The sequence below is a fragment of the Aquila chrysaetos genome, chromosome 19 (assembly GCF_900496995.4).
Source record: "Aquila chrysaetos chrysaetos chromosome 19, bAquChr1.4, whole genome shotgun sequence".
NCBI classification, from domain to species: domain Eukaryota; kingdom Metazoa; phylum Chordata; class Aves; order Accipitriformes; family Accipitridae; genus Aquila; species Aquila chrysaetos.
The window spans coordinates 16,929,831-16,957,120 of NC_044022.1; the positions used below are offsets into that span (position 1 = coordinate 16,929,831).

General features: G+C 40.2%; 1 long non-coding RNA gene across 1 annotated transcript; it reads left to right on the top strand.

Annotated features, from left to right (window-relative positions):
- Positions 1-5,405: 5,405 nt before the first annotated feature.
- On the top strand, positions 5,406-27,161 carry LOC115353561. The gene is made up of 3 exons (XR_003927605.2): positions 5,406-5,517; positions 12,678-12,681; positions 27,152-27,161. It is a non-coding gene; the product is annotated as an uncharacterized LOC115353561 (long non-coding RNA).
- The last annotated feature ends 129 nt before the right edge of the window (positions 27,162-27,290 follow it).

Below are 27,290 nucleotides of genomic sequence, written 5' to 3' on the forward strand. Positions count from 1 at the left end.
TAAAACATGTAAAGACTGTGGATTTCATGAAATTATATTAGAGTCATAACAGATAAAAGCAGGAAGCCAAGTCTAGTACTTTCAGGGGAAAAAAGGTTGCAATTCATTGAGAACTTCAACCAGTCACTTAAGGAAAATGTGTTTTTACTGAGGGTTTTAGCTTTTTCGAAATGCAAACTGGGAAAAATTAGGGCTAAGAAAATTGCTTTGTATGAGGGAGTTGCATGGCAGATGTGCTGACACACAGTAATTATTTTACTGCTTAGAAAGTTTATAGAGTTCTTATTTGTTGGTTACAATATAAGCATGATTATTTTTGTTAGCATGGTTTCATTCTTTACTAGACTTTGTTTTGGTTAGTAATAAAATGCAAGATTAAGGGTACTAATAATAAAGCTGCGGAAAAACAGTAAAAAATGCTAATATAAATAAAAATTATTAATCTAACCAATAAGAATTGAGGCCTAACCATTAGATTAAGAAAAACCTAGAAAATTAAAATACAATAGAAAAGCATATAAAAGCTATGCTTAAAATAAGTTCTTTCCAATTGGAGAATTGTGGTATCCAAACCAAAAGATTTTGGATACCACAGTTTCTGCCAGATCCTTATCTCTACCTATTCATCAATATTTACCTATAACCCTTTTTGTAAAAATGTTCCTATAATGGTGAGAAACAAATTTAGGAAAAATAATCAGTATTATTTAATCCAATTGTTACTACCAGATTTGCTCCAACAACAAGACTACTTAACCTGAGCTGATGCATGGCACGAGTGAACAAAAAGGTAGGACACAGAAGGAATTAGGGAAACATCATGTTTGCATTATATACATATATTAGAATCATGCTTTATGATTCCTTCTCCCAGGTGATTGTTTCCAAACTTTGTAAGTATGATTTAAAAAACATTATGCCTTGCCAATGAAGCTTGTCTTCATTTTCTTCCATGGCGCTGGGGAGCAAGGTGAACTGGGGTGAAAGAGGAGAACTGAGAGTGCACGGCTTCCACGGCGAGTCAGCGTAGGGAGAAGATGTGCCCAGAGCCGACGCGGGTGAGCAGCGCCGTGTGGGGTTGCACTGCCAGATGCCTGCTTTCGGGGCGATGCTCCTCCCAGCTTCCCCCAGTAACATGTATTCTTCCTGCAGGGAGCAGATGGCCGAAAGTCCTCTGGCTGCCCTAAGCACCCCCAGGGTTCACACAAAGGCACGGTACGTTCTCATTTCCATCTCGCCACGGAGGTGTCTGACCACAGTCGCTGTGATCCATGCACTTTCTGCCTCGATTAGTCACTGTAATGTGCTTTACACAGAGCTACCTCTTGAATCCCTCCGCGGGGGATGTGTTGCAAGCATTTGCAAGACAGCGCATTTTGCAATTGCCTCCTTGTTTGAGGGAATTTCTTGGGAGCGCACGACATTGCTCTGAACTGCAGTGGCTGATGTTGGTTGCTGAGAAGTCAGGGAGGTGTTACTATTGATGAGAGCTGAAAAAAAGATGGCATAGCATAAAGTGACCATATTTCTTTTTAATGTCTATTTTGTGGATGTTGAAGTGTGATGGTCTGGCTCTATTCTATTCTTAAAAGGTAGATTGTTCATTTAACTGGACAATTTTGGAAAAGAAAAGCAGCAGCAGGGAAAATAAAAGAAAAAGGATGGGGAAACAAGTATAGAAAGGGAGAAAAATCACATAAATCAAGTTTAATTTTCTTTCTTTGTTTTTAGTTGCACTTTCAGCTTTCAAAACTTCCCAGATTTTGCAAAGTTACAAAATGCCAAAATCCTGCTTAATTTTATTTTTTGGCAAGAATATTTTTTTTTCCAAAATTGAGAAATTTCAAAAATAACATGGTAGTAAGGTAAAGAAGAGGAGAAAATATCTGTTTATATGTCATCTGTTCCATCTCACACTCAGGGACAGCTTGCAGGGCAGGTTGAAAGTGAGCTCAGTTGGGTAGCCCATGCTGCCAAAGGGACAGAGACCTAAATGAGTGTATGAGTAAATATCTATAATCAGTGAATATCTCTTCTAGCAAAATTCTCTTCTAGTTTCTAAGCTTTTGTCCAAGTAAGCAAGTCAGCATTGTGAGGAAGGTAGGGGAAAGCCTCTGCTCAGAGTCACAGACTCCTTGAGATGTACCAGAGAGTACCTGGGAGGTGAAATATTACTGCAATTTGCTGAGGCACATCCAGACCGCTGGCCAAGGCATGGTTCTGCTCAGCCATGTGAGCCCTGCCAGTGATCCTACACTGAGCTAAAGTGACTGTGTGATACTGGAAGGAAAAGTGAAGGACTGAGGACTCCCGTCTGTCCCTCCAGTGAAGGGACAAAGCACATCCACATAAAAATGTATCCGGTAAACAAATGTATGGCTGAGCAGATGGTGCTGTCAGGAGGGCTTTCACTGCTTCATCCAAGAATATTTCATAAGTCATTCCTTGACTCATCTCCTTGACAGAGTCCAAAGCACATAAAAGGGAAAGAGAAACTTTAAAGATTGCTTTGCAAATCTATTGAGGAGAGTTTTAATCCAGGACCAAGACTAGTATGGGATGGTGGACTACAAATGAGTATAAACAACGCTGACTTGCTGACTTGGACAAAGGCCAAGAAACTAGAAGAGATATTCACTCATTATAGTATTTAGGAGGAGCAAAGGGGATCATCACATAGGCTGCCAAACATTTTAGGTTTCTGTATATAAGGTAAAAAACACGGGGAATACATCTGTGAACCTGAAATTATTCATGCAGATGGTCAGAATGTGATTTAATTTATAGAACAGACTTGGAGAGAAAATTCACATAATTGGCATATCAATATAAAAGGTTATAGTGTCTTCATGGAGAAAAGGAAGGAAGTGTTCCTTGCATATCAAAGACATAGGCTAGATCTGAGGTCTCGAATGTAGTAGGAGGTGAGTCGTGCTGAAAAAAAGACATACGACACAAGAGTGGCCCACCAAATGAAGAATGTGGATGAGACAGTGAGAAACAAGCACAATCAACCAAACCATAAATCTTATGATAGTGGGGCATCTTCGCTAGCTGGGAGAGGAATAAAGGAACATAGAGGTTATACCTGTTCTGCTAAACAGGAGGAGACAAGGACCAGTCTCTGGGTCTGAGGACAAGCATGCACACTGGTTTGCTTCCTCACCGTTGAGGACAAACCTTGTTTAGAACAGATGGACACCGTCTGCACTTTACAACACTTGGTCCTGAGTCAATTCTGATGCCCTGTGGCCCAAGGTATAGTCATGATTTTGGATGACATCTTCCTTTGCAATTCAAAGTGTCTGAAGTAACACAAGGGCTGTGGTATAGCTCACCAGGCCGGTGCTTTCACAGCATGAAACTGAGAGCACATGCTGCTTACCCCGGGCATAACGTATCAATGTGGAGGCCTTTGAAAACGGGTTACATAGTCATGCATCCGGTGGGATTTAGGTTAGGTATTTCTTTCTTTGGAAGAGGAGTAAAACCCAGGTGGCTTCTTAAACCCTGTTTTCCTGAAATTCCTTGATTTACTGGCAGGCAAGAAAAAAAGAGGGGAAGGGGAGATGAGAGAGAGAAAAAAAAAATTAAAAATACATAAAAATAAAACTATCAATTTTGAAAAGAACAATTTAAATAAAAAAATGCAAAAAGCCATTTCAATGTTTTCCAGTGATAAATTTCAAAATTAAAAAAAGGTGTTTTCCTACAAAAAAATATTTTGCTAAACAATTTTCTGTGGGAAATCATGGTGGTCAGAAAGTCTCAAATAACATGACAATATAAGAGTGCCTAAAACGTGAAGGTCTCCTACTTTCCCACTTCAAAATTTACCTTTTGTGGTCTTTTTCTATAGCTGATGTTCTATAGATTTCTTCTGGGCTTGCATTGGTAGACTTGCATTTTCTGAGTTAGGTCTGAAAACTTACCAAATCACTTCAACTCCTGATTTTCAACAGGACATATGAAAAACCTGTATCTTTTTCTGGCTTTTGGGAAGAGAATAGTTATCAGGATTTGGGTGATCAGTCCATGTTTTTGGAGGTTGCTGTGTCTGCTGCATTCATTTGTTCTATTTTTAATATACGGTCAAAGTGCCTACAGCACCAACAAGGAAGCTTTATTATTTTTTCTATAAATTTGAACAAATAAATAAAGCAACTAAATAAAGAAACCAAGAAAACCAGAGGGGATTTTGGATTTAGCTACTCAGGAAAATCAAGGTATGATCAAAATCCTAGGGTCTTGGGTACATTCCCTTATGTAATCACATTGCACAGTACTGTTACGCACCTATAGATAGTCCTCCTAATTCCAAAGTAAACTATCAATCACCTTCATTTCAGATAAATGGAAATTGGCTTGGCTCCCACTAATGCTCCTTGGATCACACTAATGCTCCTTCCAGAGGAAGAAACTTCCCATCTCCCTCGCCATAGGCAATATCCATTTCTGTAAGAGCATGACTCTTTCTGACTCTTTCTGACCCACCGACTTCAGGGCCATCCCTTGGCCTCTGTGTGGCTGTTGTGTGCCAGAAGAGGCTTGGGACCACCGCATAGGTCAGCATGGTCCTCTCATGGTCTTCAGGTATTGCTCATCCTACAAGGCAGCCTATGAACACCCTGAGACCATGCAGTTGTCACTGTAGGGTCTGGAGTCTGCCTTTATTGCAGGCATCTAATTCCTTACTAAATGGTTTGATCTTCAAGAAAAACTGTGCTGCTTATGGGACATCACTCTTAGTTCAAGGCTCTGCAGGAAAGAGTTCCTCTCTTAGACACAGACAGTCTTATGTCTATTCAACTCCACAGGATTTCTGAAGCCAGCACTAGCTTGACTGTCTGACATTATTTTGCAAAATGTGTACAACTAACTCAGACCATGGCATAACATGCTTTTTCCCACTTTACGAACTGGGTCCAGGTGAGATTCTTGCTAACTTTGCAGTGAGGCTAATACAAATAACCAGTCACTCCTTTCCTGTCTTGGCAAGAGACTGATTTAATACAGTAGTCTGCATTGTACTCCATGCAATCTCTTACATGGCCAGTAGCTTTGCACTATACTGAAGTTGTCTGAAGAAATTATTATTTTACATTTTCTTCCATTAAAAATTAATTTATTGCCATTAAAAATAACTTTATTTCACCACTGATGAGAGTGAGTATTGTCAGGTAATGTGGCAGAAAAAGACTTAGCTTCAAGGTTCAAGCAAACGACTTGAACCTCACTCACAGACTTAACTGCAAGGTTCAAGCAAATGATTTATCTGAACTTCACTTACAGACTTAACACGCCACTATTGCAGGTTTTACAGATACAATGGAGGAATGCACTATTGCAATTTTTAAGGCAAGAGTAGTACACTATAACAACCACAAGCGATTCACAGACAACCACAAATGCATTTACAAACTTAAAGCATAAACAATATTCACTTACCCCTCCAGGTAAGGGCTCTCAATCCCAGGGAATTTACCTCGACCGGCGTCCCGATCAAGGGGGGGAAGGGTTTCCTTCAGAAGCCAACTGTGTAGTTGGAGAAGTGACTCCTCCATTTCCAACTTGAATCTTAGAGTTTTTATCCCCTGACTTGTGGAATGGTGTGTATGACTATGAGTGGATTATGATATATGCCTAAATGGATTATGTATATCTGAGTCGAGTTTTCCCTTATCTTTCCTTTGCTGGTCTGTGATTGTTTGAACACACAAGGTTGTCATTTGAAACTGAAGCTGAAACCCTCCAGGTTTTGGTTTTTTTTTACCTTGCTTCCTCAGCAACCGAATAGTGGTTGGATTGAGACTCAGGGCATACTATTTGTTAAGGGATTCCAAGGCTCAGTTCAGGTTTTGGTTCTTTGAATGGCACAGCCACCGCCCTGTTTAGTTTAGGGTTTATCAGACAACCCAGGGCTGAGCTGTCTACACAGCTCCCGTGAGTCGTCTCTGCAGAGAGACAGGGCCTCAAGGCAACCCAAGGCTGGGTCGCTTTCGTAACCCGCCATGGGTCGCCCGTGTGCACTAGGCATGGTGGAACTCGTTTGTGAACTATGAGACGGACAATCCACACATCAGGAGGCTTCATATTTGACAAACATCTCGCGGAGTGTTGCTGGTTGAACTATTTTTCTCTGGTCCCACTAAGATAAACAGATTAATTTTAAAGAATCAATTTGCTTTAGGGACCTTCTTTCCACAGGGTTTAATGTTTGATTAATATTTGGTGCTAAAATACATTGTGCTTCTAGTAGTGAGAAGTACTGGTTTACTCACACTGCTCTGCTTTGGAAAAGGAGAATGAAAATGTAGTGATTTACTAGAAATAGCAAGCAGAGTTGTGCAGTGCAAAGTTAGTTGGAAGGCCGTAGTGTAAAGGAGTGGAGGTTCCAGAATAAAGGCTGGGGCACTCCTGTCTGCTGCCAAGGAAAATGCCTCTTGCAAAGCAAAGCACACACTTGACTTCTGTGCATTTAAAGCAATATAATTAGAGAAGACATATGTGCTCCCTTTGGGGATTAGGTAATGCTTTGTGCTTTGCTGATAAACTTCACAAGCTCCTACATGTGGTGCTTCTGCTTTACAACAGTTTTAAAATTGAGACACTTAAACTCACCACATTCTAAATAAAAAGAGCGGGGTGGCACAAGCAGGGTAATTTACCATTTCATGTCTCTCTACATAGGTACATAAATTATTTCTGTTTGTGTCTGGTCATTTCAGATAAAACTACCATTTCTTAATCTCTTGCTTTAACAGGGTTTTCCTTTATGGAGCCATGCTCACATGATACTTTAAAGTAAACTCAAAAAAATTGTATAGCTCTGTTTAGATGAAGAATAAGGGTGCTTGATCTTATGCTCGACTCACATGATTTCCATACAGTGATTACTGCTCCTGCTTATCTGCTGTAAAAAAAAAAAAACAAAAACAGATAAGGTCATTTCTTTGTAGAACTTGCTGCCTGCAAAGCCAAAAAATGATGTTTTTGGGGGGAAAAAAAAAGGATGCAAGAAAGGAACAGAGGAAAGTCTCCAATTTGCATTTCCACATCCCTAGACAATTTTGTGGAAGTATATGTTTAGGAAAGAAGTCTTGGGACGAGCAGCTAACAGTGGGTTCCTTACTTTAACTTTTTGCATGTGTGAAGTAGTGTAATATATTGGATGGGGAATCAAGAGAATTTCTGAACATTCAGCCAAATCTTTACCCTGATGAATGTACTGAAAAGCAAATCTCCAGCACTGGTTAAAAGATTATTCCAGAAAGTGATTTTTAATTTTTAAACAAGTGGCCAAGATACTCCTAAATTTATCTTGGCATATCTCAGGTTCCTTCAGTTATTGTACTGGATTTGCCTCCCTTACTCAACCAGTGGAGCACTTTTTTCATGTCCTGATTCGTCCTCTTCCTTCACACCTTTTTTAAGTGTTAGTGGCTTATCTGTCCCAAATGATGAGCCCAGGAAGTTAGGCTAAATGATCCCAGTGATACCTTTCAATCTGCCAAGCAAAAGGATGCAATAATTTGAGGTTTGGCCTAACTTTGTAGTTCTCATGAGTTGAAATTAAAATACACTGAAAAAAGAGGATACAGGAAAGAAAATGGAAAATCACTCATTCACTGAATTCTCAATCATCTCTGGTGTATAAAAATACCCCTGAAGGAATTACTTTTTATCTCATTCTTGGTTAAATGAAGCACATATTCTAATTACAATATTAAGCAAAGTTATAATGATGAAAGGTCAAAGTAATCAAGAACTATCTTTACTCACAGTATAAGTTCCCCATCCTTACACAAAGAGCTGGCTCTGCCAGCCCCCCTCCCTCACTGCCTGTGATAAGGAAATTAAGCAATTTGTTTTGAACGGAAGTAAGAGCAAGTGACATATTACAGCTAATGAAGATATTGATTTAACACTTGCCCACAGGGAGAACTGAGCAGAATGCAAAGATTTTTTTTTTTTTTTAGCTTGCTTTCTTTGTAAAACTTCACAATCTTATTCACAGTGAGTAGACCCTGGCTTTGCAAGCTGCAGCTGGCTGAGTTGGGCTGGCAGAGTCCCATCCTCCGTCCCTCAGGGACCAGGGGATTTTGGTTCCACCACAGAATAAATGAGTGGGGCACTCATGCAAAATGCTGCCTCGGGAATCCCAGCACTGTGAGCCCACCTGAGGCCTACAGACTGACTAGGTGGTGGCAAGCACTGAAATTTATGGTAGTCTCCATGCTTGGAGATATTCAAAACCTGACTTGGTGTCCTGAGCACCATGAGAGGTCCCTTCCCACTTCTGCCATGCTGTGATTCTGTGATATGTTTGGTGCCAAGTGGAGATGCTGATATAGCTGACATCTTTTCTAGAGGCAGTGGGGAAAGGGAAGGTGTGCCCATCCTTCCTCCTTGATTTGTTTTTGTCTTGAATGTGGTCTCCATTTATATCAAACCAATCTCATCATCTGCCAGGTCAAGAAGACTCGGATATTCTGGGGCACATCTTGCATAATTTGCCTGGTTTTATATAAGTTCAGTCCAAGTAACTGTGTATTCAGCCAAACCATACACCAGTTTTACCTGCAGCCAACAAAGCATAGAGATTTGTGGCTCGAGTTGTAATTCCTGTACTATGAGGCTGTCTGGTGCCACCTTTCCTTCTGAACAGCAAACAGAGGTCAGTCTCTGTCTTTTAGTTCTGTGTCTTTAGTATTTATAATCCTGCAGTAAATTTCTGCTTGCTGGACGCTTTTTGCGGCAACTGAATTAAGCGCTCAAGCTCTCCATACAAGATTCCACTTATTTCACAAAAGACTCAAACTTATATATGTTTCAGCAAGGATCTGGAAAGAACTAACAGCATACAGCCAATATTACTAACACAGGAGCACATATCTGGCTCAGCTGGGATGTTTGCCAGTCCTCAGAACAGTTAAAGATAAAAACATTCCACACACATACTCGTGACTGTCTTCAGCCACATCTTCCCAGGTGTACACCAGGCCATCCTCCGACCTGACCTTGTAAAACTAGTTCTTCGAAGACTTGGCAAACATGCAGCACCACAAATTCTAATGTTCACTCTTGAAAACAAATGCCAGGTGTTCCAAGCTGCTCCCACACTTTTAGGCAGAGACTAGAAAGAATAGAGAGGAATAATTAGCCATCTCAAGTACCGTAGTGTCCCCCTAATTTTGTTGAAAAATTATCACTCTTGATCTTGATGAGAGACAAGTCAAGTACACAGCTTGTAGATACTGGAGTGCTGCTGCGAGGTCCACCTGAAGCTGTCTCTGCTCTAGGCTGAGCAAGCACAGCCCCCCCAGCCTCCCCTCGCAGGTCAAGTGCTCCAGCCCTCGTCATCTTCATGGCCCTCTGCTGAACTTGCTCTAGCTAATTGATATGCTTCTTGCATCAGTGGGGCCAAAACTAGATGCTGAAACTAGATGTGGTCTGATGAGTGATTTTGTTTTGGATTGCTCTCTTGTGAATTTAAGTGTTCCCTTGTGAATTTAATATCTAGTAACTGAGCTGAAGCTCATAGATGAAATATAAGAAATTTGTGACCAAGCTGTAAACCTTACCATATGTTAACTCCATCCACATAACAGGGGATTTCCTGGTGCCTCTCCACTTGTCAGGGTACTGGTGACAGATCTTTCAGATGTTCTTTTTAGATTTGGAAAAAAGGAGTAGGAAGCTGTTGGCCTGAGGAGGTGAACCTGTTTTTCACATCATGGATGATTTCTCTAATCACTATATGAAGAGAACTTCCTTGTCTGTTGTGCTGAGGGTTTAGTTATTTATACAAACTGGAACAGCATAAACAGGAAAGAATAAGATACCCTTACTAGCATAGCTTTGGCATGCAGAGCAGTCTAAAGGTATATCTGTGGAGATATATATGCCTGCATTAGCTGTGAAATAGCTGTCTCAGGTGGTGGTAGACATACAATGCTTGCAACATGAAGTTCAAAACATACTGCTATTTACACAGTTTTGGTGTATGCCGTGGGTTTTTTTGTTGTTGGTTTGTTTTGTTATTTTAATCAAACTCTTGATTTGTTTAAGAATAAATGTGGGCCTTAAAATGCCAGTGCCTGCAGGACCTAGTGCAAATCTGTCTCTGTTATCCATGTGGGAGTTATGTGGCCTATACATTGACTGAAGTATAGATGTGTCTGAAGAAAAATACTAAAACCTTCATATTTCTGATGATGCCAAGCTGCGGTACGTGATATCTGCTATTTCAAGGTGGGTACAGTTTGTACCATTGTATCAAGTATCAGAGCTATTTCATAGTACTCAGTAACAAGGGACCTATCTAAATGACTGGGATTTGCTTTTCAAAGGTTAGATTCCCCTTGACAAGAGGGGGTGCGACCAGCTCTCAGATGGTAGCCTACAGCTTCAGAAGTCCATGTTCACTTCCTAGTTTTGCAAGAACTTTGCACCACTTCAAGCAAAATGCTTGCTCTTTCCCAAACCCTGGTTCCCATTTATGAAGGGGGGATTATAATCTTATTTTTCTTCCACTTGCTGTCAGCCTTTAGACGTGAATTTTGCAGGTCGGACAGTGCTGTGTGTGGATAGCATCTGAGCACAGTGGGGTTCCAAGCTCCCTTGCAGTCACTGGCCACTGAGCAACACAAGTTGTGAGTTAATTAAAAATGAAAGGCTGTGCAGTTCTGTAAATGTACAAGACTTGCAGTGTGGCCTTGGCTAATCTGAAAGCACTGGGGATGCTTTCTCTTATACAAAGGAATCAAGACTTGTCTGTTCCAGCCTTTTTTTCTACCTGACTTTCATAAACTGCTTACTTCCCAATGCCTTAGTTTTTAAATGTGGATATAGTATTTTCTAGTTTGCCTTTTCAGCACAAGGCCATTACTGAGGAATAAGCGTGCAAGGTAGAGCAGAACAACTCTTGCTCCATAGCTAATAGGCAAAGAGCTATCACAGAGTGAAGCTGAGCTTATACAACCAGAAAAGATCTTTAATATATGTACCTAAGGGAGTGAAGGTTATTAAGTTTTCTTAGTAGTTTGCTACATGATTTGACCACTTCAGGATATTCAGCCTGCTACACATTTACAATCAGATTTTTAAAGTTCAAAGCTGGAATTTTCAAAAAGACTCCCCTAACTTGCTTCAGCTGGAGTAAGAGGAGTTTTCCACTGACTTTTAATCCAAATCCACAATAGACTAAAACACCTCAGCATTTTCAAAAATCAAAATGATCTGAAGGCTCTTTTTCCAGTTCTGCTGCTGACTGAACAATGCTACCAAACACAAAAAATGGTTAGAAACTAGTGAGTGTCATAGGGTCTGCACAGGAGGGCTTCTTGCCACCAGTGCTACAAAAGCCTTCAAATATGAGTCACAGGGACAAACTCCCAGCTTATTTTAAGACCACATATGTCATTATGAAAGGCATATGAGAAGGCATGTGGGATAACGAGGGGCTGGATTCAGTGGCCCAGGCGTATGTCTTTCAGGCATGTGTTCCCTAAGTCCTTTGAGAGGTTACTGAGAATCAAGCCTCTAAGAATCTGATGTACAACTGACCAGTTTAGTCTGGTTATTTAAATTTTACTTTCGTATTTAGGCTCTTAAATAAATGTTTCAGTTATGAGACATAGCAAACAACATTTACTCCCTTTGTCCTTAAGTACTAAGACAGCTAAATGGTGGAGTCTGAAAAATCTCCCCTTTTCTCAACACCTGAACAGAATCATTCAGACTGGGTAGGAAAATACTGGTTTTAGCAGTATAGGTGCTTATGAAGTACTTAAAGAGAGGGAGCTGTTCTTATGCTAACTCAACCTGCTCAAAGCTGCTGGAAATTTCATAAAAATTATTCTTCTCCAGATTTCAATCACGCTTTTCAGTTTTTTAATAGTTAGGAGTGAAAAGAGCATTCTTTGGATGATCACAACTATTTTTATAGTGACTAGCAACAGCATTCATTGTTGGCAGTCTAGGAATGTGATCATACATAAAAAGTAAGATAAAGGAACTGCTCTGAATCAGAGGTGTAAACAAGTACTGGAGACATAATATAAAAACACTAAGCAATTTATAATGCCATGTACAGTGAGGTAAAATTTTTGTTTCATGCTGAGTGATAACAGGAGAGAGACTTAAGTTTCTAAAATTGAACTGGCACCTTATTAAACAGTGAGTTGTTTATCAAGATGATGTGACTGTTTCTGATGTTTCCAACTATAGACAGCTGCAGCTCCCTGGCTATATCTCCTGCCCTTTCAATGACTCGTGGTTCCAGTCAAATTGCTGCATTCTCTTCCAGCATTGGTTTTGTTGCTTTGTGGAAGGCTTTTCCACCCAATTGTCATGGGCTTTCAGGTTAATTTCAGGTTAATGCATTTTTCTGATAAGTTACTAAAATGAATAAAGCCACTACCCTGTTTTAATAGTGTAAAAGTCCAAAGAAGAAAAAATATAAGTATAGTAAGTGATTGTTAGCTCCTTTTCTCAGTAATTATTTTAACAGGTAGCTCTGTAGGACAAGACCCTCTTTTTGCTGTGCATTTGTACTACAGCACCTCACTCTCTCTGGATGTGACTAGGCCCCTTGAATGCCATGACAACTGAAGAACAAAACCTCATAAAGGCCAAGCAGTCACAAAAATAAGACAAGTTTCAAAGCGTGTCAGCATGGTACTAACAGAAGAATGTAAACCCAGGGCTAAAAATGTCATTTATTTTTGTGCTTTGTTTTGCTATAGAAACTCACAGCCACTTATCACCTCTGTGTCAGAACAGCGAACGAAGAGCAGTCATTGCTCCCCACAGGGCTGCAGCTTCTCTGCTGTTCCTCTGTTTAGTAAGTGTATCCAGCTCACGTGTGCTGTCCTTGAGAGGCTGCAAAGTTCAGAGCCATGGTATGTAGAAGCTTTGCAGCTTTGTGTCTCAGCCAGAGCTGACCTTCAGACCAAATATACGTTTACTCTTGAAGCCTGGTTTGAGACCTAAGCTCTCTATTTAGCTTGGTGCCAAAAAGGCAAAGAAGAGTTGTGGCTCTTTTCTTTTCAATTATACCACTAACATTTCAGTCTGAAAGTACATCATTTGATTACATCCTTTTTGTCTGTAAACCTCCTTTGTATCCAGCGTGCTCATTTGTGAGTAAAGACTTGTCTTACTATGTTCTGGAAGCTTTGTGTACAGTCTGGTCTGGACCAAATTATAACAATGATGATTTACAGCCCAGTCCCTCCCATATGAAGACGAAGAATGAAAACGAGAAGTATTCGGTGTAGCTGGAAGACCTAAGCCCATGCTTTCTCACCTGTGAATAGCAGCAAGTAAGAAGTTGATTTGGTCTCATTTGCTTCACCGCTGGTGAACTGTTAGTTCCCTACTGGGAGCACCTCTAGATGGTCAGGGCAAAATGAAACTTTGTATTCTGGAAGATAGCTTGAAAGTCTGGCTGATATTTAATATCTAGCAGCTAAACAAGACAGGACAGAAGTACACAAGCAGAACTCCATCAAACAAGCATTTTATTGCATCAGATACACCATGGAGTAAATTTGTCTTTAATAAAGTTCAGTAACTGCAGCATTAGACAGCATTGCAATAGCTTTTTGTAGTGTATTCAAATTGACTGTATTTTACTGCAATACCAGAAGTTTTCTGACTGAAAACCAAGAAAAGATATTGCTCATGTCATAAAAAGACATGAACCCCCCCCCCACCTCCCATGAACGACTTGTGAGATGGTCAAGGGGGGAAATGCTGTATAAAGAACATGGTTTGATCCACTACTACGGTGGAGAGTTTTTTGGGGAAAGGCAGAGGGCCTGATTCTTTAGAGACCAATGTCCCTGAACTGTAGAGAAGCCTTGTATGTGCCCTGGTATAGAGCACTTGAAATAACAGCTTTCCTTTTTTCCTTCCTCTCCCACTATCTGATGGTCCATTCGCTGTTTCTAAATCAGCAGCTGATGTCATACAACTCTATATTTTCAGTCTCTTATCTCACAGCAGGTTTTTTAGTGCACATCCTAATATCTAATTGCATCCTTTTGCAGACATGACCTAAAATGGCACTTTTGGATAAGCTGATGTATAAAATCTCTGATAATCTAAAGGACATAAAAAGTACCACAATAATTTTGTTGAGAGGTGGGGTATCCCCTTGGGAAGGCCTAGCAAGCAGCTTGGTCTGGAGAAAGTTTTATTTGGATCCCATGTGTAGCACAAGAGAAAAGGAGATTTGGACTGCTTTAGGATGTGATGGCATGTGACATTTTTCTGTTGTTTTAGATAGGTATAGCTGTTTTCCACATACAGAGAAGTGAATTGAAGAGAGTAATGATTCCTTCTTACAGTTTATTTATAAAGGCAAGCTTTTATTTTCATTTTGCCTTAGCCAAGTAGTAAAAAGTAGAGGCAAGGTATAATAAATTTGGCTAAGGGGCTGATAACCATCCAACAGTGTGTTGCCCAATGTCTGGTACTGTGAAGGCTTCTGAGCTGGGAATGACAACACCAGAAGTTACTCACGGGACATGCTTCATTTTGAATCTCTGCAAAAAAGTAGTGCTCATACTCTCTGGTGGTTGACAAGTGGTCTGCAAGCTCCCTCCCACAACTATTAATTGAGTGATTATGAAAGTAGTATCCGTGTGAAGGTCTCCATTGTTTGGGAATGTATGTGGTTTCAAAGCTGTGGTGTTATTCCTCAAAAAATTATTGCAGTCCTCTTATGTAGGGTGAGAGCACTATTAGTCAGTGAGCCACTGACTGTGATGACAAGAGCTGTTTGATGGTGACAGACAATGAGAAGAAATTGTTCCGGAGTAATGAAACTCAGAATTGTCACTTTGGAGTCTAACATACAGTGTTCCTGGGTTGTCAACAGCTAGTAAATTTATCCCTAAATAGGGAAAAGAAGCATAGAATCATAGAATGGTTTGGGTTGGAAGGGACCTTTAAAGATCACCTAGTTCAACCCCCCTGCCACGGGCAGGGACATCTTCCACTAGACCAGGTTGCTCCAAGCCCCATCCAACCTGGCCTTGAACACTGCCAGGGATGGGGCATCCACAGCTTCTCTGGGCAACCTGTTCCAATGTCTCACCATCCTCACTGTAAATAATTTCTTCCTTATATCTAATCTAAATCTACCCACTTTTAGTTTAAAACTGCCACCCCTTGTCCTATCACTACAGGCCTGGTAAAAAGGTCTCTCTCCACCTTTCTTATAAGCCCCCTTTATATATTGAAAGGCCACAACGAGATCTCCCGGAGCCTTCGCTTCTCTAGACTGAACGACCGCAACTCTCTCAGCCTTTTTTCATAGGAAAGGTGTTCCAGCCCTCTGACCATTTTCGTTGCCCTCCTCTGTACCCACTCTAACAGGACCAGGTTTTTTTCTTGTGCTGAAGACCCCAGAGCTGGATGTAGTACTCCAGGTGGGGTGTCATGAGAGTGGAGTAGAGGGAGAGAATCATCTCCCTCAAAAAGAGATGAGAAAAAATAAGAATGATTAGTAAAATCCATTTAAACCGTGTAAAATTTCATTCAAAAAAATAAATAGCTTAATAAACCATCATTTTGCCTGGTGAAGATCACAGCAGATTGGAAATCTATACTTAATGCAGACCTGTCTGTGTCACGATATAGATGCTTTCATTCATTATGCCCATCAGTGGCTTTGGGCAAGTATTTTGTTTGACAAAATGCTGCATACACAGTGAAGGGATGGAGTTCAGCTTGCAGAACCTAACCCTTAACAGATTCAGGAGCAGCTGGAATCAGCTGCACCAACACATGACCAGCAGTGAAGAGGACACAGAAATGACAGCCAGTAGAGCACATTTCTGCTCCAGTTAGCCACCTAGGCAAGAAGCAAAGTGAGCTGAGAATTTGCTGTGTCCTTCTTAATATCATGATAAATCCATGGAGCCACCACTGGAATTCCTTCTTCCTTACTCGCCTTCTATGTTCTACCTTCAGTATTGGCTGTTTGAGTAAACACCAACATCTGAGCTCTGTTGCTGGAGGTAATTTTAATCTGCCCCATTGCCTTCTGTTTTCGTCAGAAAGTTCCTCATCATTGTTCCTCCAGGAACAGCAATGTGGTTTTGGTTGTTATTCTGTCCATCAGAAGCAATGTGTCAAGTGTCACCTAAAGCCTGAAACTTGAACACTTAACACTTCTCCAGCTTCAATTCAGCTGTCTCTGTCCTGTGAAGCAGACCAGGTTTGCTTACCCCCTCTAATGACCTGAAACACCAAGCACCAGCAATCAGCTCATTTAATCATCTTAGCCTGAATCCAATTTACTTCCAGCCCCAGTCCTTCCTTTGATTTTAATTTCCATCAGACTCTCTATAAAAATTACAAGTGGCTTTTGTTTGTGTGGACTGAGTGTAAGGTCTTCAGCTAGGTGGAACTTAGCTCCCTGCAAAGAGTGTAAGGGATAATGTGGCTAGTCGTTCCTCAGAGTTTATCAGTTTCACATCTCTTTCTAACAAATGATGTTGTGGGAGCTTCTGTTGGTTTTTACCACTTCTTCAGCATTGCTCTGATTTGAGACACATCAATGAGACAATGATTTAGCAAGATCACCCCCAAGAATTCCTGTGTGCATTTAATAATTGTAGCTAAGCACTTATACAACAATCACTAACTTCTTGAAAGACAGACAGATAAATAGCAGGAACTCTCCCTCTTTGTGTAGACAGACTGAACTACAAGAGTGCACATTTCAGTACTCAGGCTTTCATGTAGTAACATCACATTTTCAATCCTGAGCTTGTGGCTGGACTCTTGTCTCTTGAATCTGTTACTATTAGACTTCTGAGGTCTACCTACTTAGTGTTGAAAGATTTAGCTTTACTCTGTCATAAAACACATACTACCTACTGCTTACTAGCAAAGCTTGTTCTTGGTTAGATGTCTCAAAAATAAAGGAGAAGAACAAGAGTCTGAAGACATATTCTGGTCCCTCCTAGCTTTTCTAAGTAGACAGCAGAAAAATTCCTGAGAAGAATAAATGCAATCAGACCTGTGGGCTGAACCCTACGCTGAGGCTTTCTAAACTTGCATTAACATTTTTTTTCTTTCTTTTCCTCAAATCCTTGGAATAAAATGGAAATTGAACTCATACTTTTACACAAAGCTGAGTCCGAGCCAGTCCATTTGGAAACTGTGAAGGTGTTTCAACAGCATGTAATAATATTTTATGTTCATCTGCTTCTGCACTTCCTACCTTCAGGCAGAGGTGCCTGGTTGGAGGACAGGTTGCCACCAAGGCCAAGCACTCCAGTCTGCCTGGAAGTCACCTGGAAGGATGTTGGTTCTTCCTGCTGTGATTCCAAACTCCAATTCTTCTTTTTCAAGTTCTTACTTCTTAAGAAGGAGACTAAAAGTAGATTGTCCTGTGTGATTTCATACCACATTAGTTACCTGCATACACAGAAAGATTCTCCCATGTTGTCTGCCATCTGAGGTCAGATGTGTCCGGAGTTTTGTAGAGCTTCACTTGCACCGTTCTTCACTGAGCTGCTGATGCTGACTCTGAACCTTTGATCTGCCAGTATAGTGCTTGTGGAACTGCTGTCTAATCCAATTAATTAGACATGATCTACCTTAAACAGTTTAAAGTAGATCTCTTGCAGTCCTAATTGCATTGAATTAATTCTGGTAGGAAGCAATTACACAGACAGTTATGCCAATGGATATGAAGAGCAGTGACCAGCTGTTGGACATAGGCCAGGGACAGAAAAATTTTCATCAGTCAGCCAAAGACAGGATGTGTGACACTATTCTTATGGCATTTTGCATATAGGTTATATATCTTTGGGGAAAAGAACCTACTATTGAATGCACAACAATGCTTCAAATTAATCTTGAGCTATAAATTACTGAAAAGTCAGGACTGAGTGGTTGTTGGGATTTAATCTAGCCTAACAGGTAGTTTAAAGGGAGAACATGAGCGATATAAACCTCATGCCCAACTTTAAAATAGTTCCCTTCTTGGTAAGAGTGGAGGTATTTCCCTTGGTTATTTTGGGAACCATTCTTTTTTCTTCCTTAGAGAGCTGACACTTTACTGAATTATGTGTCAAGTCCTTCACAGATCAGCTCTACCCACCACTGACACCTGAGTTGAATTTATTAAGTTTTTATCCTGTGTTGTGTTTCTCAGCCTTGGGAATTGTTTCTCTTTTGGATGTGAATTTTCAGCCTGAGGTCACTGCATCACTGGAGACTACAGACTTCTAAATGATCTGCAAAAGCAAGGCAGTTCTCAGTTATCTTAATTGGTTTTGTAGGGGTCCATGATTTTGTTGGAAAAAGTTTTAGAGGTTTGAGGTTCTTTCATAAGAAAAAGACAGAAAACCCACTGACATGCTTTAAATTACATTAGACATAACTTTTATTGCTAATTAATGTTAATTTATTTAATCACTTGAAGTCATTCACTTATTAAATGTGGCTGCTGTACTGCTAGGTGTTTGTATTAAAGATGTTTGTGTGAAATGAAGCTGACAAACTACTCATTATCTGAACTGCTTTCTCCAAGGAAAGTGGTGATTTAGGCATATGGAGAAAGTTGAAAACACCACGTCAAACGGACCCTTAGTTTTGAAGGATGTAGAGACCATGCCTAGAACTAACTGGTCAGTGGCCTGTAGAGTTACTCATCGCCTTGCAAATCTCCACGGCCCGCTACAATACAGCAGCGTAAATCTGAGGTGCTCTTTAGTATCAGTCTTTCATTATTGATGTTGCAAAGCTACATTAATATTGCTAGTCAATGAAAGTCAGTCTTTCATTATTAATGTTGCAAAGCTTTAAAATCCTAAACATTTCCATTGATTTTTGCATGTCAGCTACCTACCTGATTTAGCTTGATTCCTTGCTAGATTCCCTGCAGAAAATCTTCCTCATTCTGAGGGCAAGCAGCCTCTCTGAGTAAGTCAGGGAGAGGCAACAGGGAGAGCTGCCCATGTCTCCATACACAGTATGATTCAGATCTGTGTGGGAGTGCCTCTAAATGCAGCGTAAAAGGCTCTTGCCTCCATCCTGATGACATAATACAGGGTTTTAACTTACCTACTGTGGATGTGCCGTATTTGTTTCCAAACGAATAGTGAACAGACTGAAGATACTATAAATATTCTATGTAGTTACTTAATAAACCCAAATGGCTGTAAATAAACAGGACCTTTCTGAATTAGTGAGTAAATAATAATTGTTCAATGCCTCTCTGCCCCAGCAGACCTCAATTACAACTGCACAGTATGTCAGAAAACATTTAATTACCTTCCAGAGGGCTCTGTAATTCTGCTTATAATGACTACACCTCCCTACTACTCCTGTGCAAAAATTACCCCTTTTATGAGTTTTTCTTTTGGTTTTGTTGCTGGTTTTGATTAAGGGAAACAAACAACTCTAGGGGGTCTTGCTGCCTGTCTATCAGTCCTGCTTGCCCACCAGAAAATTTGCTTTTGCTTAACTCCTTGTTTTCAGGGCTGGGCATGGTGCTGACACTTTGGTGGGATTAAATCTGACATCAGCTGAAGTCACTAGCAGTAGGGTTCAGTTCTAAATTAAGACAACAAAATGAAAATTTTCATATATGAGCCAAATGACTAAGCTGACATATATGAGGGATCCACTCATAAAACCCACAGAGCACTGAAAGCAAATTGGCTGATGAGACATGAGGGGTCCAATTGACCAACCTGTGCAAAGGTGTTTTAAATTATCTGAAACACCACAGGATTTCTCCACAAATGTACACATTTCCCACGGGTCCTTTGTCATACATGCCTTAGAATATAGCCTCAGATATCTCAGGTTACTCAAAACAGCATTAAAGACCTATTTTTAGGCAACTGGATCATATCTTGGTTATCTACTGTAGGGTGAGGTGAACTTGTGTACAGATTCCTCTGTGTAATAAGACCTTGGACACCCAGATCACATGCAGATATCTACAGTGGTGGACACTCCTATGACAGCACTATGCACAGGAATCAGGGAAATCTAAAAGCACCTTGTGCTCATGGATGGTCCAGAATTCAGTCTTTTGGATGAAGTATGTGTAGGAAGCATAACCATTGTGCCCTTGTAGCTGAGCCCTGAATATAGGGAGAAATGCAGAGTGTAGCTAGATGTTCCATACATCTCCCACTGTTTCTTTCTGTTTCAGGAAAAGAGATGAAATTTTGTGGATGCTCAGATTGAAGGAAATAGTAACAGAAGGAATTGTCAGCTGATTTTTTTTATATTGTCTTTGAGCTCCTGAAGATTTTTACTTGACTCCACTCTGGTCAAAAGACCTCCTTCCCATTTTACCATGACAGGATGAAATCCCAGGATGGTTTTCCTTGCCTTTTCTTTACTTAGCACATTTACTTGGAGCAGAACAGATACCATATAGTAGCCATGTATGATTACTGTTACCCTACTGAATAACGAAATCTGTAGTGTGGAGATGTGGCAGTGTCACTATTGCCAGTACCATTGGCAGTTTGGACCTACCTGGGTCTAGAAAATGTACATGTGTCTTGCATAAATATATCAACTGTACCGATAGATTGCTATTACTTAGGCAGCTTGGGATGAGGCTTCTAACTTGTTTTGTGGCTGCGTGGGAGATTCAAATGGTCTTTTCCAAGTGCCTTTCATAAACACTAAATGCAACCTGAGAATGGCTGGCCTTTATTTCAGTGTAGCTAATCAGTTAAAAACTCAGCCTTGACCACAGGTATATTTTCTTCTGCTGAAACCCTTGTCTTCCTCTTTTCTCTATGTAACTATGGAGACTTCTTCCTGTATAAACTAGAGGAAATGTCATTCCAACATGAAAACCTTCATTGTGAAGTCTGGAAATCATGCAGCAGTTTAGAAGTTTGACGTTTAGAAAATAACACATTAACATTTAAATGAAGTGTAAAAATAATAGACTGCTGCTGAAGTTCAAAGTTGAGGATGTGAATTTTTTACAAAGGGCACTTGCATCTTCAAAGAAAAATCCTGGGCTTCTGAAACTCATAAGGTAAATCTTGCAGCTCGTGACAATCCAGTAAATATAAATGAAAAGAGTTATGATGAAGAATTACAGGGGCTCCATACCAAGCTATGCAATAGTTACCTGGAATAAGGGCATCTGAAAAAGGTCTCTTATGCTTAGTTTACTCATTCTTTCAAAATAAGCTAGTTTAACACTTGAGTTACCAGAGGATCCTCAGCCAAATCTGAACCATTTGTCTCTGCACAAAGAGATAGCCATTATCTTTCCAGCAGCTAATATCTCTGAAGAACCATAGGAAATGATTCAGCCCTTATTGCTGTTAGATCTCATATAGCAGAGAAGAAATACGAACGTTAAGAACAGTATTTTATCCTGCTTTTCTAAACATCACTTCGGTGCCTGCTTCTTCTTTTCCTGGTGCTTCATGCTGCAGATTAAGAGGTCTATCAGCATGTCTAAAGGCAAAAAAAGCCATACATTAAGTATGAGGTGATAAAAAACCTTCTTATCAAGTGTTTTCTTTTAAGAGATTTTTAAAAATAATTTTTCTTCATTTTTAAATAATATGTATTACAATTTATCCAATTAACACTATGATGAAACTGCTTAAATGCAACAGAGAAGTGAAGTGTCAGTCACTTGGAAACAAAGAATGTATTAACTAGTTATGGCCTAATGAGAGAAGATTATGCTTACCCTCCAAAAGCACACACATATTTTATAATACAGAACTCCTAAAGAAATAACTAATTTCTTAATACAAAAAGCCCTATAAAATTTAACGTACATATTGTTAATACCTATAATGTTTTTTATAATATGAATAGGCAGTGATGTTTGGAGGAAGAATAAAGGAAACTTCGTTTTTTTACCTTCATGACTACAAATGTGTCATGACTACTTCGGTGTCTTTGTGTTTCCAGTGGAAAAAAAAAAAAGATTCTTTGCATGTGTTTTTGTTGAGAGATAAAATAGGGTAAAATGTCATTTGAATTACAGAACGGTTCATCCCTTTATCCCATTTCTGCCAGTGTAAGCCATCATTTTATACTAAATTTGAGAAAATAGGATTACAGGATGGAGTGGGAAATTTCAGGTGAGATTTTCCACAGTATGGGAGAAATTGAAGATCTAAGTTCAGACCTTCCAACACAGCTAGTATGTCTTGATTTCTTAATTGTATCCCTCCTAAAGGCTCATGGTGGTTCTGCAACTGGATAAATAACAGTTTAATCCCATCCTGCTTGTCCTGAGTCTTTTACGGCATAAGAACTCTAGGGAGCTTGTATGTTTATGTATGGTATTGTATGTCCACGTATATCTGTAGCTGATATTTATTAGCTATCCTTATGTATATGCTGCCACCATACCAAACTCTTACAGCAGCTCTGCATGTTAGGTCTTCCTTCACCCACATGTGTGGGCAGTACAGGACCAAGTGGGGAGCACAGCTCCCAGAAGGATTCAGGTTCCTCCGAATCGTGAGGAACAAGGAACCACACGTGGTGGAGCCGTCCTCTCTTCAGCTGCTTCGGTGTGGCACATAAATGCCTGGGGTTATGGAGTGCCTTTAGGGTTTGGGTTGGAGCAGAGCCCAAGTCCTGAGTGGAGCAAATCTAGGAAGCCAGAATTGAAAGCTGGCTGAAGTGCTGACTTCTTGCCCTTACCTTGGTCATGAGGAGGCCTTGTCCAGACTGGGAATATTAACACTTGTGAGACATTGAACCAATGCTCTCTACTTTGAGTTTTCCATGGAGCCAAAAAAAAATACTGCATGTTTTATCTTTGTGTCATTAAACTATAAGGCATCCCATTCAAACTACTTACAAGAGATATCATCTAGGAAAAAAAAAGAAACAAAATACTCACATTTTATTCTGATTGTTTCTAATACTTGTGGTTTTATCACTGATCTCATGATAGTTAGGTGTGTTCTTTAGCATCCAACCTCATGATACAAAAGTTAGTGGCAGCACTAGAGCAGGAGGACAGTAAATATTGCTCACATAGTCATTGAGGAATTCTGAGTCTACTTAACCATTTTCTGAGAGACCTGGTTTTGTAGATATCCGCTTGCCTCCCAGAGGAGGGTGTGAGAAGTTCATAGGGACTCCAAGTTGCCTGTATTTGTGAATGTGATGGGAACAGAAGTAATTTCCAGAACTAGAGGCTTATTACTCTGAGGAGCAGAAATATGACATTTGTTTGACCATTTATCTTACAGCAGCTCACTACAAATTCGTCCTTGTAGCCAGTATAATTTGACCTTTTACTTGGATCTCTGCTCTCTAAGGCAGTATGATTTGTAGTGTCAGCAAATCTTTAGAGATAATGAAAAAAAGCAAAGGCAGAAAATCTGCTTACCTGGGTTTCGTTTTCAGTGAGCCATGTAGGACTTGTTATGCTAACAGAGTTTCCTACTGCTCTGGAGAGTATTCAGTGTATGCAAGTAATTGTGTGTGCATGGTGTGTGACGTCTAGGACGTTCCCATACCTTGGATTGAATTATATGGCTGTAGAGACACGTTTTCTGATTTTTATTCACATCATGAATAAAAACTGTGAGACATTTAACCACTCTTTTTATCAGAGAGTGCCTTTCTGGAAGGAATCTGAGTAACAGATGTATTATTTAATGAGAACAACAACAAAAAAGGTTCCCTGTCTCCTGTTTGCCACATACTGGGCTAAAGAATGACAGAAAGGATCATGGTTTGCATTCATGTTCTTTGGTGATTTCTGCAACTTCAAATGCCTTTCATTAACAATCTATGAAGAAGACATCACTCTTTCTGATAAATTTTTTAATTATATTTAGCTGAAAGAGCCACAGTCAAATTTACTGTAAAATCCCTTTGTAGTTCCAAGAATACGAGCACATGAGGGAGAATCGGTCAGGCTGAAAAGAGCACGGGGGGAAAACCTTGTAAGAAAGCTGTGGTCCTCTGGGGTGGAGTGAGCGGGACACAGAACTAAATGCATCAATAGCACATCAAATTCTTTCAAATAATGCCATTTTTGATTCATAGGTTTCAGTTCAATCCATGTAATTATTTTTTTTGTATAGGAACAGTTAAGATGATGGCAGAAGTTGTTCAATAAATAAATGTATCTTTTTGAAAAATAGCTAGAGAACAAGATAGAGCATAAAACTCCAGGATCTGTATACTTTTTCCTCAAAGAAATGGCACTTGAGGCCTCCTAGGTCCTTGCATGTAATGCATTTGAAAGATGGTCTCTATATATGGGACATTGTCATGTTGTGTTTGTTGGGTTTTTTTAATTGCTCTCCACACAAACAAATCTGGGAAAAAACTCCATATGCAGAAAGTGCTTTAATACAGATTATTTGAATGCCATATCAACTCATAATATACACCAGAGAGGGCTATTAGAGCCATTGTATTCACTTTTTGTATTTGCAGCTGAAATCTGGGCATTGTAACCAATGGCCCAAGAGTATTCAGATCAATCACTGCAGTAGATTTTGATAGTTTGTATCTGCTAATTATATAAAATACTCTAAAATACTAAATGTCTGCTTGATATTTAGCAGCAGAACAACCTTTCATGGTATTGCAGTGACACCCAATTTAAGATTAGTGCCACTTCAGAGCAAAGGGAAAAAATCTTTTGATGCACTATGTTTAATGATGTAATGTTGCTTGAAATTCCTATTTCCTGCTGTGCTATTGTGTAAAGTGCTGGGCTAAGACTAATCAACCCATACAGGAATCTAGCCCTGTGAACACAAAATTTGCATTGATTTTCAATGACAGCAATTAAAGCATGACAAAAAGGCTGCAGTTGATTAAAGACTAAATTAGGCCTTACTATTTGAAAAGCATTGGTATCACCAGCTCTTGGCTTTATGAATTATCATATATAAACTAAGGCATGTGGAATTGGTGAATACTTTACAACATAGAAAATCTATCTTGTATTTTTAAAATTAAAAATATTACATATACTTCATATAAATATTTCTATGTTGGGGGAGCTTGCTAATGACATTGTGATGCCACACTGCATCATTTTTGAAATGTCATGGCAACTGGGGAGGCTCCTTGTAACTGAAAAAAGGTAAATGTCACATCATCTTTAAGAAGGGCAAGAAGGGGGATTCAGGGGACTACAGGCTGGTCAGTCTCACCTCAGTCTTTAGGAAGGTGATGGGGCAAATCCACTCAGAATTCATTTCTAAACTTATGAAAGACAAGAAGGTGATTGAGAGCAGTCAGCACAGGTTTACCAAGTGGAAATCATGTCTGACCATCCTCACTGCTTTCTATGATGAGGTGACTGGTGCTGTGGCCAAGGGAAGGCAGTGGATGTTGTACAGCTTGAGTCTAACAAGGCCTTTGACACAATGTCCCATAGTCTCCATGTCACTGAATTTGTAAGATAAGTGGAAAAAAAGGTGGGTGGGCAATTGGCTCAACTAGTGGACCTGAAGAGCTGTGATCAGTGGTGCAAAGCCCAGCTAATGGTCAGTAACTAATAGGGTCCCTCAGGGGTCAATAATGGGATCAATGCTGCTTAAAGTCTTCAGTAACAACCCAGATGATGGGACAGAGTGCATCCTTAGCAAGTTTGTGGACAATACCAAGCTGGAGAAAGCAGTCACTATCCTGAAGGGCAGGGCTGCTACTCAGAGGGACCTGGACAAGTTGAAGAAATGGGTTGCAAGGAACATCACAAAGTTCAGTAAGAGCAAGGTATCGCATGTAGGAGGGAATAAGATCACACAACACTACAGGCTGTCTAGGAAGCAACTCTGCAGGAAACCACATGGGGGTCGTTGTGGACAAGAAGTTGACCACCAGCCAGCAGCATGTGCTTGCAGCAGAGGGCTGCATTAGGAAAAGGGTCACCAGCAAGTCAAGGGAAGTGATCCTTCCACTTTGTTCAGCACTTTTAAGACCACATCTGGAGTACTGTGTCCTGTTTTGGGCTCCCCAGTGCAAGATAGGTATTGATACACTGGAGTGAGTCCCACAGAGGCCACCAAGCTGGTCAAGGACCTGGAGTACAGGCCATATGAGGAAAGGCTGAGAAAGCTGGATTTGTTCTGCTTGGAGAAAAGAAGCAGAAGGGCAGACTGCACTGCTGTCTACAGCTGCCTGATCAGAGGATGATAAGGCTGGAGTCTTTTTGAAGGTACATAGTAATAGCATGGTAGGCAATGGGAGCAAGCTGCAATATGGGAGATTCCAAAGACATATTAAGGGAAAAAAATATACCATGAGAGTGATCAAATACTGATGTAGGAAGTCCAGAGAGGTTGTGTAATCCTTGGAGGTGTTCAAAGTTGACTGAGCATGGACATGAACAACTTGATCTAGTTAGATCTCTTTTGAGCAGGGGATTGGACAATTTGACTTCTGGAGGTCCCTCCAACCTGAGCTATGATTCTGGGATTCTGACAGCATTATTGAGATCATGAGGGAAAATTTACATCTGCTCATATACTGATTACCACACAGATGTGAGCACTTCAAGCCAGAGGTAGTCTTTATTTTAAAGCCTCTTAAAAATGGTTGCGAGGGTTTTTTTTCTTTTTGGTAATAACTGTTCAAAAACAGAAGAAGTGCTGACATTGAAAGCAAGAGGCTGTGAGAGAGATGTTTCTTCCTGGAAAAGATTTTTTTGTCAGTTGTAGAGACTGTTTAAGGCTCCTCAGCCATGTAAGCAAACTGTTCTCCTTAGGGCTGTGGAAACAAGGCTGGACCAAGCTGCCTCTGACATGAAAAAGTGGGCAGCATGAGAAAGCGGTACAAATGCATGGAAGAGTCAAAAAATAGAGCCCTGGAAATTTGCTGTCAGCGGAGGATGAGAAGGAGGGGACAGTGACAGAATCTGCTAGAGGAACCACATTTCTATTAGCAATAGTTGTGGTCTTATCCTCCCATAAACCATCCTGGAGAGCAGCAGGATTTTCAGAGTGCTTCCTGGGCCTGGCACATTCCTGCGCTTCTTTTGTGTTCACAGTAATCAGGCAAGCTCTGTTCTGTGGACAAAATAAAAAGCATTGAAATTCATCATTGTGCAATCTTCCACATTTTGCTCTCATATTATTCTGTGTGTCTTCAGTGTTTTATGGGGACTTCTGAAACTTAGGAATTGCAGTGTGTGTTTCTACAGTAGAGTATCTTTTGCTTTGGAACAGGACTATATAATTTTAGTTTTTGGAATTTTGCAAAGCCTTTTGGATTTTTTTCCAGGATGAAATGGTTACATTTGCACTAAATGCCCCAACCCATGTTCA